The sequence below is a fragment of the Dipodomys spectabilis genome, unplaced genomic scaffold (genome assembly GCF_019054845.1).
Source record: "Dipodomys spectabilis isolate Male_0828 unplaced genomic scaffold, ASM1905484v1 ptg000499l, whole genome shotgun sequence".
Classification (NCBI taxonomy): Eukaryota; Metazoa; Chordata; class Mammalia; order Rodentia; family Heteromyidae; genus Dipodomys; species Dipodomys spectabilis.
In genome coordinates, this window is record NW_024871176.1 from 3317922 (window position 1) to 3331870 (window position 13949).

Sequence of the window (13949 nt, forward strand, 5' to 3'; positions counted from 1 at the left end):
GACTTATTTTGCTTTGTGGACTTTATAATTTTATTTTATTTTATCTATTATTTATTGTAAAGGTAACTATAGAGAGGAGTTACAGTTACATGAGTAAGGTAATGAGTCCATTTCCTACCTAGCATTGTTATTCCCTCCTGTTTTTTCCCCCTTTCCTCCCTACCTCCCCAACTCCTCCCTCCCCACCAAAGTTGTAAAGTTCATTTTAAACATAGTGTCTTGTACATCTGGTTGTTACAGTGTTTCATCCGGTATCCTTATTTCAGCATTTTGTTATTTTTCTTCCCCTCCCCAAATTAGAAAAATGTATATACAAGATGCAGGGCACAGAAAAAATATGGAAGGCTTCAGGAATTTGTGTATCATTCTTGCGCAGGGGCCATGCTAATCTTCTCTGTATCGTTCCAGTTTTAGTATATGTGCTGCTGAAGCGAGCACTGGACTTTATAATTTTAAAGTAAGTAACTGTATGTGTATTTTTGTTCAAGGCTAGCACTCTACCACTTGAGCTACACTTCTGCTTTCTGGCATTTTGCTGGTTGATAGGAGATGAGAGTTTCACAGACTTTCCTGCCTGGGCTTCAAACCACAACACTCAGATCTCAGCCTCCTGAGTAGCAAGGATTATAGGCAGTGGTGGCTCACGACTGGCTAAAGTAATTTTTGAGTGAGTTTGATCTATGGATTGAGAATCTACAAGCATTTCATTGATTAGGAAATGACCTGTCTGTACAAAGCAGATTATGGGTACTGACAGTTTACTGCTTACTTGCTTCCCTTTCTGATCATGTATCATTCACATTGTTCTCTTTATAAAACACAGAGATAGAAAAGATTCTGATTTAGTATTCACACTTAGGTTTTCGTTATAAGTTAAACAAATATTTAATCTTTTTAAAGGCTAGAAAGGTAATTGGAAATTTGTTATGAAATGGAACTATGTTAATGTCTACCTGATGATTACTTCAAGTGATACCTTGGCGTGGCTTCTCAGTGAGTTGCTATTGAAGATTTTTCCAGACACTTGTCAAGTACTGTTTAGTTGTGAATTGCATTTCTTCTGCGGACTGTTGGTAGGCAGTTCTTGATTTTTATTCCCACTACTCACTGTTGGCTTCCTTGTCCCCAGGAGTGGGTTTGTGGCTCTCACTTCCTTCCTTGGGCCTTCTCTGTGACTTGGGTTGCACCCATGGTTAGGATTAGCAATTCTTGCCTGTGTTTCTTGGGAGCAGAAGATTGTGAAGACTAGTACTTCCCCCTGCTTCCCCCTGATTTTTACCTCACACTACATCTTTATCTTCATATATTTGATAGTAATTTAAGTATTTGGAAGTTGTTTTTTTTTTGTAGAAATACTGGAAAATAGGTGGCTCACATTTTAAGTTACTACTGAAATTCTTATTTTAGTACTGTGTAGACCAGTTTTCAGTTGGTATTTATACTTAAGTTTAAGGTTAAGGTTTTTGTTTCTAAGCCAAAACCTACTATATGTTTTTGCTGCACTGAAAATATTATTTTTTAAAATAAATTTAACATTTATCACTAAGGTGTAGAAATAAATTAGTTTTTCATGTTCTTTAAATGGTTCTTGACTTTGTCCTGGAAATGGAAATTTGAACTCTCCACTTTTGAGTGGGGTTTAGGGCTTGGAAGTGTACATCTGCCTAGCATGTTTGACAGAATGTAAGGAAGAACAGTTACATTTGTCTTTAAAGCAAACACAACTGACATAGATATATAAAACAGTTACAATTTTTCCAGTATGTTGACATTTCTTAATTTTGGCTGATTTGATACTTCTGCTCTCTATCTATGTAAGAGAGTGCCTGGCCACATAGGTCAGGGGTTGGATATATTCCTGTTAGCAAAAGGAGCTGTGGAGGGAGGACACCAGATGTAAAGAAAATAGCTCCAATCCTCTTATAGTCCTGTAAGTTTGGAAGGTAGAGATCAAGACATTGTGGTTCAAGGCCAACATGAGCAGAAAGTTAGCAATACATCTTTACCAACAAGTGAGGCATGCTTGTGACATGCACCTGTCACAGATATCTGAGAGTAATAAATGGAAGGATTGCACTCCAGGCCTGCCTGGGCAAAAAGTGAGACCTCATTTGAAAAACAGCCACCATAAGAAAGGGTGAGGGGACCTGGCTTAAGTGGTAGGGTACCTGCCTAGCAAGACCTACTACTTCCAGAAAAGCAGTTATTTTTAAATAGTCGGGATGTACTTCAGCAGGCAAAAGGTCACTGCATATTCATATTGATGAATTTAGGTTTATTCACTGGGTATATCTCCAAGGAATTATCCCAAAGTTTACTTAATGCATGTACCCATTTTTTTTTTTTATAACATTCCACAGATGTATGGAAGAGACCAGTGGTTGTTGGTGTGAGGAGTGGTGGAGTGAAGGGAAGTTGCTACAGCTTAAGAAGGGGGTGGGGGAAGGAGCATGAAGGATCTTTGTAGAGATGGAATGTTGTGCATTTTGACAACCTGTGATACTGATAATACTTTTGCAGGCTGTTGGCAATGGAGGATCTGAGTAATGAGTACATGGGATCTTCTGGTATGATTTTGTACAGTTGTACAAGAATCAGTGATTAAGAATAAATATTAATAGGAATGAATTTCTTTTCGAGGTGGGCTTCTTTTCTGTTTTACTCAGCTTCATGGTATCAGTACGTTTTGCTGACTACAAAACTGGAACCCAGGTCAGTAGCTGTTTTTGTGATTGATGTTGAAATTTGAGCATCTTTGAATAATGGACTCTTTAATCTGAGCATAGATTTTTTTTTTTAAATTTTGTCTATGCTTTATCTTATTTATTTTTTGTCAGTTGTAAAGCTTGAACTTGGCTTGGGCGCTGTCCCCGAGCTTTTTTGCTCAAGGCTAGTTAGGGTTCTACCACTTGAGCCACAGCACCATTTCTGATTTTTTCTGAGTAATTTATTGGAGTAAGAGTCTCACAGACTTTTCTGCCCAGGCTGGCTTTAAACTGCAATCCTCAGATCTCAGCCTCCTGAATATCTAGGATCACAGGCGTGAGCCACTGGCATCAGCATGATTTATTTATTTATTTTTATTATTATTATTAAGAAAAGCTCTCTTTATGTAGCCCAGAGTAGCCTTGAACTGTAGATCATCTTACTTCAGCTCTGGAGGACTGAAATGTCAGGCATGTGCTACCACACTAGGCCTCCTATTCTACTGTCATGTATTATTTTACACTTTAGTGGTACTGAGGTTTGAACTCTGGGCCTTGTGCTTGCTAAGCAGGAACTTAGTCCCTCAATCAGCACCTTTATGCATTGGTTATTTTCAAGATAGCGCATGGCTTTATTCCTTGGCCAGCCTGGTCTTCGATCTTCCCATTTGTGTTTTCATTGTTTGCTGGCATGGCAGGCATGCACCATTGAACTCAGCCATTGATTGAAATGGAATCTTATGCACTTCTGTGCCTGGACTGGCCTTGAACCACCATCCTCCTATCTCCACCGCCCATGTAGCTAGGATTACAAGCATGAATCACAGTGCCTATTATCTTTAAAAAGCAATACCAAACATGAATTTTTAGCTATCTTCTAAACTACTCAAAAACAGAACAGAACCAAAACACAAAAACCGTGCCTTTAGGAATCACAAATGTGTGTTTTTGGCCATAATGTAATTTCTTCATGTTTCAAATTTCTTTTTAGGACTAATAATAGCAGCTGTGATATGACAGTTATTTTATAATTTGTTAATTATGTTATGTAAAATAGCATACTGGTTAGGAGCGGGTGATATTGCACAGATTGTAGCTCTGAAAACCATGAATAAATCCAATGAACGAGTGAGAAGAACGATACTATTGCTGGCACTCTGAAATTCTGCAGAGACTTACATTGTAGCTCAAAATCAGCCCTGTCTTCTTGCTGTGTTCAAGAGGCTTTTCATTGATTTCTGTTGAGAGGAAAGCCTTTTTTAACTTAAAAAAAGAAAAAGAAAAAAGGCAGTTCTCTGCAGGTCCCGTGGATTATAAAGATCTTTTAGCAGGGAGTTGCTCTTTCTCTGGAAAATTGGCTGTTAAAATCAGAGGGAACTCATAAGAGTTGGCATGGGGTTTGATTAAATGGACCAGTTGGATCAGCATAGATTCCAGATTTAATGGGGCAAATATTCACTCCTCTGTTTTGTATGATTAGCATAGTCATTTTTCTGTATTATAGAAATATAATTTTAGGATATATTGTTTTACATTATAAATTAAAAGCATGTTAGCAATAGTCTGATAAATTGAAAAAGTTGTGAAGACTTTAGCATATGAGTAAAATTTAACTTAGATGAAACAATTTGTGTCTCCATTGTGGAATAGTTTATAGTTCAGAGATATAACTCACCGGAGGCCATGGCAGTGATAGCAACTAACTTGGAAAGTTATTTATGCGCAAGTATTGTTTTTGTTTTTTTGTTTTTTGTCGGTTGTGGGGCTTGAACTCTGGGCCTGAATGCTGTCCCTCAGCTCTTCAGCTCAAGGCTAGTGCTCTACCACTTGAGCTACAGCACCGCTTCCGGTTTTCTGGTGGTTTATTGGAGATAAGAGTTTCACGGACTTTCCTGCCCCGGTTGGCTTTGAACCACAATCCTCAGATCTCAGCCTCCTGAGTAGCTAGGATTACAGGCTATGTGCAAGTATTGTTTTAGCACTTGTCATGCATTGTCCATTCTATTGTTTCATCGTCATTCTGAGAGAGGGCCTCTGAAACTTCCTGCTCATAAATAAGGAACGCAAAAGATGTTTAAATGATAGAAGAAGGTACCTTGGTTCTTAGCCACTACTTTATATTAGCTTCCATGGGAAAGTGAGACAGCACGTATTAGATGATGGAAAGTGAGCTGGGTTGTTGAAGTGGTTTGTCAGGGTGTGTGAGGTGGTGATGGCCACCTAAGCACAGTGGTCTGCAGCATCAGTAAACAGGAGTCGCAGCCAAAAATTGACCTCAAGTTTAAAGATTTTTTTTAAAATTTGAAGTTCTAGAATCTAGCAACTCTTTGTTGTGTTGAGTTAATATTCCAATGGGCTGAACAGAGGAGATTGGCTTTATAGGCAGAAAACTGGCTTTAGGAAGCTGAAACAGAAGAGTTGACTGGGTGCATGATTTAAACAGGTCTTCTTTAGCTTGGCTTCTCTGCTAAACCAGAGAAGTTGACTAGTTTCTATAGATATCAAAGAAAATCTTTTTTGAATTGTCCATTTTCAGAATTCAGTTTGACTCTGTGACACGTAGCATGAATGACTGTTCTGGCTCTGTCCCTTCTGTGGAGGCTAATGGGAAGCAACAACTCCTGCAAGTTTCATTCAACACATGCTGCCACCTATGGCTCAGCAAAAGGTAGCTGTTTGGAGCTGAAAGTTTGGGAGAGTCACAGATACTCAATGAAATAGGGGAGGAAGAAAAATAGTATAGACTTACAATGAAATAAAATGCTACATACAAAATGTTTCATGAGATATAATTATTGCTGTACTATAATGGTGCAGAAAAAAAACATTGTTGCTGCTTGAAGAAAATAGGAAGGCTTTGTGGAGAAGGTGGGATTTGAAAGAAGGGCATGATGAAATGCTTGTCTCAAGAAGGAGGGCTAGTATGAGTGAGAGGTGAAAAGGAAGAAATGTATGGTGTAACAGTTGGAGACTTTGGGAATAAGCCTGCTGGCCAGGAGTCATAGGAAGTAAATAAGGTAGGAGGGGAGCACATATTATTGGGTCTGTGCGCGTGTGTGCACATGTGCACATGTGTGTTTATGCGTGTGCGCGCCCATATGCCTGGTTTCTGGGGCTTAAATTGAGGGCCTGGGCCTTGTCACTGAGCTTTTTAGCTCAAGGCTAGAGCTTCTAGCATTTGAGCCACAGCTCTGTTTTTGGCTTTTTGGTGATTAACTAGGAATAAGAGTCTCATGGACTTTCCTGCCTTTGAACTCAATCCTTAGATCGAGGCTGGCTTTGAACCTCAATCCTTACATCTCAGCCTCCTGACTAGTTTAGGATTACAGGCATGAGCTCGTGGCGCCTGTGATAATTGAGTCTTTGTAAAAGTCATTGATTAGGAATGGCACTGTGTCTCAAATGGTAGAGTGCTAGCCTTGAGCACAAAGAGGCTCCGGAACAGTGCCTAGGCCCTGAGTTCAACCCTCCCCCCCCCCCCGCCTTCGCCTCAAAAAAGGTAGTTCTTAAAAGTCATTGATTAGAGGAAAGCAGTGTAGAGACCTGACTATGAAGTGTGAATGTGTTAGGGGAACATAAGTCCAAGTGGATCTTGATTATTTGAACCAGAACAGAAGTAAGTTAAAAACAGCAACAATAATAACAACGAAAGTTTTGAATGAGGAGTTAAATTTATTGAGTGTTCATAAGGTTGATTTATCAAAGAATAAATAAAAAAGCTGCTGACAGGGTCAGCCAGTATCTATAGGGTGGAATCAAGTTTCTGAAATAGGACCTTTAGTTTGCATATCTAATTAATTGGGCAAAATTCGGTAGGACTAAATAAAGACCCAAACTTAAGCTTTTAAAAATAAATGAATTTAGAAGCATTGTGCCTGGATCAGGATTGTCTGTATTAAGACATCTTTACCTGAGATATCCTGAGATATCTCATAGCTCATTTAAAAAGGCTTAAGGACTTGTGCTAGCCAGGTCAGAGGCAGGATGAGACTAAAGGTGAGGATCATCTCATATGTGAAATTATTTTCATTAGTTAGCTTAGAGAAACAAGTTGGATTTTTGAAGACTTATAAAATGATTTCCACTTAGGCAGGACCTCAGATGATTCTATAAGAAGTAGATGTTAAGTTGCAGCATGGAGTAATAACTCTTACGTTAAATGTTTTTATAGGTATTTTTACCCTAAGTAGGGAGCTCCCATCTCTTCAACTTAAGTCAGTATGTGGGACCATACATAACTATCCGACTGTTCTATTTAAATAGGCAAGGCTTGGGTTTTTGTTTGTTTTTCTGATGCTCCTTTGATGGGCTTTCTGCCTGCAGTTTCCAAAAGTGTGGTGTGCAGCTGCCCTGGGTCGTGCTTGGGATGGGTCCTTTCTGCCCTTTTAGGGACTCCCAGGAGATGAAGACAGTGTCTGTGGTGTGCTGGGTCCTTGTTTGCCTCTCCCTGTGCTGTGCAGCAAAGACCGCATGGGTGACCACTGCTGCCCTAGCACTGATCAAGGCAGTGACATCTGATCTCACCAGCCGTTGTGTTCTTCAGAAATCAGAGATTTTGGTTTTACTTGATGAAATTTTTGGTGAAGCTAAAATCCTACATTTTATAAAGTCTCAACTCTGCTGTGCGTATCTTCTTAATTTTCTGCGAGAGAAATGGCATTTCTGCTGCAGATGGTGGTTGTCTTGAGGGAGAACATTTGCGTGAGCACTTGAGCGTATTGAACCATGTACTGTTTGGAGGGGGAGGGGTAAAAAGCATTTGTGCTTTGGAGAATAACTGATAAACTATAGTAATGCAGACTTAGGTAGTTGGCAGGCATTTTCTCCAAACGAACAAAGTGAGCTTGTCAAAGAAAGTGGCAGTATTTGTTACTTGTGATAATTTGTGATTTCACATAAAAATGAGAGTTCTGAAAAGCTTACATTTGCCACAGTGAGGTGATAGTTCTTGTTACTTACTTTGAGGGTGGTGGTATAGCTAAGTGATAGGACTGTGGGTTCGACTCCTAGCACTGCAAACAACACATTAAAAAATCATTTTTCTGCCGAGCTCACTGATGCTATTAGTAAACATGATTTTATGTTGTAAGGCAAAATATTTCAACATCTAGAAGATCTGTGTCACACAGCCAGTATTTTCCAAAGGACCAATGCATACAACTTGTAATATTAAGATTATGCCTGGTAAAAGATCCTTTCAAAGTGAAGACTGGCTTTAATAATGGAGTATGGAAAGGCCAACAATAAAGTTTTTAGATCTCTTACCCCAACCCTCGGCTTCTCTTCTACCAGGGCCTTTTCACTCATGGCTGGTGCTCTCTGGTTTGGGGCCACCTGTCCAGTCTAGCTTTTTTACTGATTAATTGGGAATAGACTCTTTACTGCCTGGGCTGGCTTTGAAACATGATCCTTAGATCTCAGCCTCTTGAGTTGAGTAGCTGGGATTACAGGCGTTTAAGCTCTTGGCACCTTGTTTTAAATTCCACATTTTAGCTAACCTATTAGAAACTATAACTTACTAAATTTTGGTGTAATATTAGAGAAGAATATCCACAATTAAGTGAAAAGGTTGTTAAAATATTCCTTTTGTGAAAAACCATATTTTCTTTTTTACTTCACCCAAAAGAGTATACATAGTATGACCCATTGAAGGTAAGAGTAGATATGACAATCTAGTTATTAAAAATGAAAATTGCTATACCAAATTGTAGTTTGAAAAGAATTATGCTGATATATAATGTACTTGCTGTGATTAAATTAACAGATTTAATATTCTGGGTTTAATACTCAGTACCTTCTGGTACTGAAGACTGAACCCAGAGTCTCATACATGTTAGCCAAGTGTTCTAGCACTGAGCTACAATCCCCAGCCCTACTGTGGTAGATATTGGTAAATATAATCCTTATGAACAAACCCTTTGAAAACCTCTTGAATTTTTTTAGGTGTGTAAGGGGGTTCAGAAGCCAGAAGACTTAATAACTGCTTTAGATCAGCAACTTCAGCTTTGTTGTTCCAGCAGTTTTCTCAGGTTTGGTAGAGCTCTGAACATCCCACTTGTCATAGCGAGAGAATTAATAATGCTTATTGCTAATAATTTGGTAGTAATCAGTATACTCATTACTCTCCAATACATCTTTCTCATAGTGTCTTAGTAGATAGGAGACTAAGCTTGGAGTTAGAAAGTTGATTCAGAAATACAGGAGAAAGGGAATGTACTTCTGGGGTGTTTAGCTCCAGTTACAAGAAAGTTTAATACTGTGTACTCGTGGCACAGGAAGGATGCCTCTCCCATTAGTCCCTCTGGTTTCTGTTGTGATGGCAATTCGTAATGCCTTGAACAAATTCTCTTTTAGTTCCTCCAGAAAATATAATCCAGATCCCATTGTGTTAGAGTTGATTCAGTGTTTTTTGTTTTTTGTTTTGTCAGTTGTGGGGCCTGAACTCCAGGCCTGGGCCCTGTCCCTCAGCTCTTCAGCTCAAGGCTAGCCCTCTACCACTTGAACCACAGCACCACTTCTGGCTTTTTCTGCCTGTGTGGTGCTGAGGAATCGAACCCAGGGCCTTATGCATGCGAGGCAAGCGCTCTACCACTGAGCCACCTTCCCAGCCCAAGCATTGATTCAGTTTTGTATCAGTTGTATATAATATTTTTTTCTTAGTGTTTTCCTACTTCTTGTCTGTATTAGATATCCTTAGTTCTTTTACACTTTGAAGACTCCTTTAAAATTTTTCGTATTTGTTTATGGCTTCTTTTTGGCTTTTGTTTCATGGAGTGTTTTGGTTATTTGTTTTCTCTGGTTACATTGAAGGCTTTTCCTTTTGGATCATGTTTTGGTTATTTGTTTTCCCTGGTAACATTTGAGTGCTATATTACATGTTTACTCTTTTTTCCCCCCTTCCTTATACAGCCAGTGATGGAATTATTTAAAAGATAATGAAATTATTTAAAAGAGAAATTTTATTTTAGTTTGTATTTAACTAAGAACCTAAGAGCTTATAGTAGAGGAAAATTTCCAAGAAGCAATCTGGCAGGTTGAAATCATTGTGCGCACGCATGCGTGTGTGTGTGTGTGTGAGAGTGTGTGAGTGTGTGTGTATATTCTGCAGGCTTATAGGTCACCCCTATGATTGGAGGCTGGGATTAAGTGGGCAAGGAACCTACTAGGTTGATATCATAAAGAGTTGTGCCATTTGTTAGTTCAGTCAGGAAAACTTTAAATGTGAAGAGACTGTTCTGCTGGTTAAACAAAGAGTTCTTTGCTTCTATTTAGTACTTTTACTTGTTCTCATTGTTAATGATAATTGTCATTTAGAGTGTATATTTATTTTGCCCGTAGTAGGGGTTGAACTCAGGACCTGGTTGCTGTCCCTTAGCCTTTTCTGCTCAAGGCTACTGCTCTGCCACAGCTTAGCCACAGCTCTACTTCCAGTTTTTTGGAAAAGAAAAGAGTCTCATGGACCTTCCTGCCTGGGCTGGCATTGAAGTAGAATTCTCTCATTTCAGCCTCATGAGTCACTACAATTACAGGCATGAGCCATCAGTGCCCAGCAGGATTTTATGTTTACAAGTAAAAGTTTCACCTTGAACCTTGAGTGCTACATTCATAAATATAGCTGCTTCTGCTGCTGCTTCTTCTTCTTCTTCTTTCTTCCTTCTCTTCTCTTCTCTTCCTCCTCCTCCTCCTCTCCCCCCTCCCCCCCCCCCACTCCGGCTTGAACTCAGGTCCCTGGGCACTGTCTCTACCATTTGAGCCAGAGCACCACTTCTGGCTTTTTCTGTGTATGTGGTACTGAGGAATTGAACCCAGGGCTTCATGCATGCTAGGCAAATGCTCTACCACAAAGCCACCTTTCCAGTCGTCCTGGTTCTTTGTACTTCTGACATGAGAGCACAGATTAGGTTGGTTTAATGGACAGTGGTGACAGACTAAATACAAGTAGCACATATGATCTATGCAAATAATGTTTATGAAAGTTGCTTGTAGTGCGTGGATTATTATAAATTGCTAAATTATTCTGAATTGTGATTTGTTTTGAAATTAAAAATTTTTTTTGGTAGGCTCCGGGGCTTGAACTCGGTCTGGGCACTATCCCTGAGCTCCTTTTGCTCAAGGCTGGTGTTCTTCTACTTGAGCCACATCACCACTTCCAATCTTTCCTGTTATTAATTGGAAATTAGAGTCTCACTGACTTTCCTGCCTGGGCTAGCTTTGAACCGTGGTCCTCAGATCTCCACCTCCTGAGTAGCTAGGATTATAGGTATGAGCCACCAACACCCAGTGAAATTAATGTATTTTATGTTAAATAATTCAAATGTGATGAAAAGTGCTATCTAGAAAATGTCATTCCTTTGAATAAACATCACTGAGTAAACTTACTTGTCAGTAAATATAGATTTTTATAGAATACAGTCCATCAATTGAGCCATGAAAGGCAGTATTATAGCCTAACGATCAATACATGTCAAAAGGAAATGTTTAAGTGAAGCAAAAATGAAAAAAAAGTCAGGAAAATGAAACAAAAAACACACTGGAATATGTGCATGATTCCAGCACAGTGTTTTTCAGAGTAGCTAAGTTAAATGGTTATCATTTGATAATCTCATCCTAATGGGATACACATAATATGTTGAATTGATCTCTTGATACTGCAAAGTGATCTCTACACAAAGCAAGTGCTTTCAAGGGATGGCTTTTGAAGAACAAGGTTTCTTTTTACATGTAAATATTACAGGGAAAATTAAACCTCCAAGTCTGTAGGCCCACATAACTCTAAAATGAAAATGAATGCGGTGCAATATCTCCTGGCTGGTTGGTTGTGGTGTTTTTATAAGAAAGTAGAGAGAGTGTGTGTGTGTGTGTATGTATATACATACATACATACATATATATATATGTATAGGCTGCATCTATCTTGTCACTCCTGGTTTGTTTCTTTCTTTCTTTTTTTGATCCAGCAGTTGTTTAATCTGCTTTTATTTGAAGAATCCTTTTCATGTGTAAAAGTGTGATGTTAATCTTTTCTTGCCAACAATACCACACATGAGTATCTTTTTTTATTCTAACAATAAATTAAAACATATTTTTCTCTATAAACCATTTATTCCTTTCAAGGAGTTTCTTCAGTGTCTGAACTTTCTTTTAAATTCATTTTTTTAATCTTTCTAAGCCTATCTTTAATCTTTTGTCTCTGCAAGTCACAGTCTGGTTTTTAAAGATTTAAGTCTAGCATACTCTATTATTTCTGTGATATAAATTCATTGGGTCATGTTGTAGGATTTTTATCTTCATGCTTGAAGTCAAAGGATGAAAAATTTGATCCGCAAGAGTTCTTTTTACACATTTCTAATTCAGTGAAAGCAAGGAATTTTTTGTAGCCTTGGACCTGAAAACCTAGTGTAGTAGGTTTTCCTGCAGATGATATGTACCAATTTTTATAAGCCTCTATTTACTTATTCACTCACCAAATATTTACTAAGTATTTTGTTTTGATAGTCAACTCACTGAGCACTGGGGAATATAATTGTAGGTGAAATAAACATGACCTGTGCAATATTCATATCTGTGTTTTTGTCAGGGTGAGGGGGGCAGGTATTTAAGTCACCCCCCCACAGACACGTATGTACACGAGCTCGAACTCTCGAGTGCGCACGCGTGCGTGTGTACACGCACAATACACACACACACACTATCTATTCTATCTTTCTATCTCTATCTCTATCTATCTATCTATCTATCTATCTATCTATCTATCTATCTATCTATCTATCTATCTATCTATCTATCTATCTATCTATCTATCTATCTATCTATCTATCTATCTCAGCTGAATACAAATGCAAGCACATATTCACATGCATGCTAGGGATTTCCATGCCAGACCCAGATTGAGATCTGAAAATTAGAATAGACATATAGATTTGAAGTAGATGGAGGAGGAATGAGTTTCTATAGCAGAAAGGCCAGCAGTCCTTTGGCACAGGCAGGAGGCATAACATGTTGAGGAATGAAAATGGAGCAGTATAGCTTATTGGAGAGAATGTTTGTGAGTGTGGTATTAGATGAACTTGGTCTGGAGGTAGTAGGCATAGAACAAAGAGAACAAAGAGGATTTGTGTTACGTGTTTTAAGCAGGAGTTGGGGCGAGTAGGTACAGAGGTGAATAGATTGGGGGCAGTGCGAGGGAGTGACTGTCTGTCTGTCTGTAGTGTATAAGGTAGAAAGAAGTTAAATGTGGCTCAAGGGGGCATGGCATTCTGGTCAGAAAGTTCTAGTACTCCAAGGAAATTATGGTTCTCTAAGTTATTGCGTTAATTCTTTTCTTTGTGCAGACTGTGTGTGTGTGTGTGTTTTCTTGAAGACAGTTTGTAGCATCTTTGAAAGGTTCTTTCTTTCAAAGATATACAACAACATTAGTGTATATGACTGCTGGGTTTCTCTAACACTGATTCAAAATCCAGAAGCAGGTATTTGAAGATTAATATTCTTTTTTCTTGGCAGTACTAAGGTATGAACTCAGATCCTTGGGCAGGCTCTCTACCCCTTGAACAATACCCTCAGTCTCACCCCCAGTTTCTTTTGCTTTAGTTATTTGGATAGCATCTCACTTCCCCTTCCCATTAGTGGGGGATGGCCTCAGACTGTACTCCTACTGCCTTTACCTCCCAGATAGCTGGCATTGCACCCTTGAGGATTATAGGTGTGTACCACCATGCCCGGTTTATGGACTGAGGTGAGTTATTGCTAACTTTTATGTCTGTACTGGCACAAAACCAGTAGTTGTTTTTTTAAATCTCTTCCCAAGTAGCTGGGATTACAAGCGAGAGCCCCTGTACCTCATCCTTAAATTCTTAATCATTGTTTTTAATGTGCTCTTGTAAGACTTATTTAAAGATATGATTATAAAATGGCCCTTTGATTTTTCCAGCTATACTTTTTGTTAGCTGTTTCTATTCTATTTTCCTTTTCTGACATGAATAAATGACTAAAAGTAAACATAAGTTAAATATTTATTAGTGCAAACTCCTTGATTTATATATTAGCTATAGCCTGTATTTCAGGTATTTAAAATTAATTTTATACCTAGGCTTTAGATTCTACTTGTTATAATGGCAAAAGTCTTACAAATACAAGTTTCTGGTTGTTAAAGTAATATTAGTCAAAATCATTTATCAGCAATCTGTGGTCCCAGGGTTTACTTACTTGCCAGTGTATCTGTACTGAAGCTTAAGTAGACTAATGCTT

The 13949-nt window shown here is 38.6% G+C and overlaps 1 protein-coding gene and 1 non-coding gene across 3 annotated transcripts in view; one reads left to right on the forward strand and one right to left on the reverse strand.

The window, feature by feature from the left end:
- Positions 1-13949, forward strand: part of Med13l (mediator complex subunit 13L) — a 198195-nt gene that overhangs the window by 53589 nt on the left and 130657 nt on the right. The window lies entirely within an intron of this gene.
- LOC122099074 lies at positions 332-438 on the reverse strand. Its single transcript, XR_006145845.1, has one exon. It is a non-coding gene; the product is annotated as a U6 spliceosomal RNA (small nuclear RNA).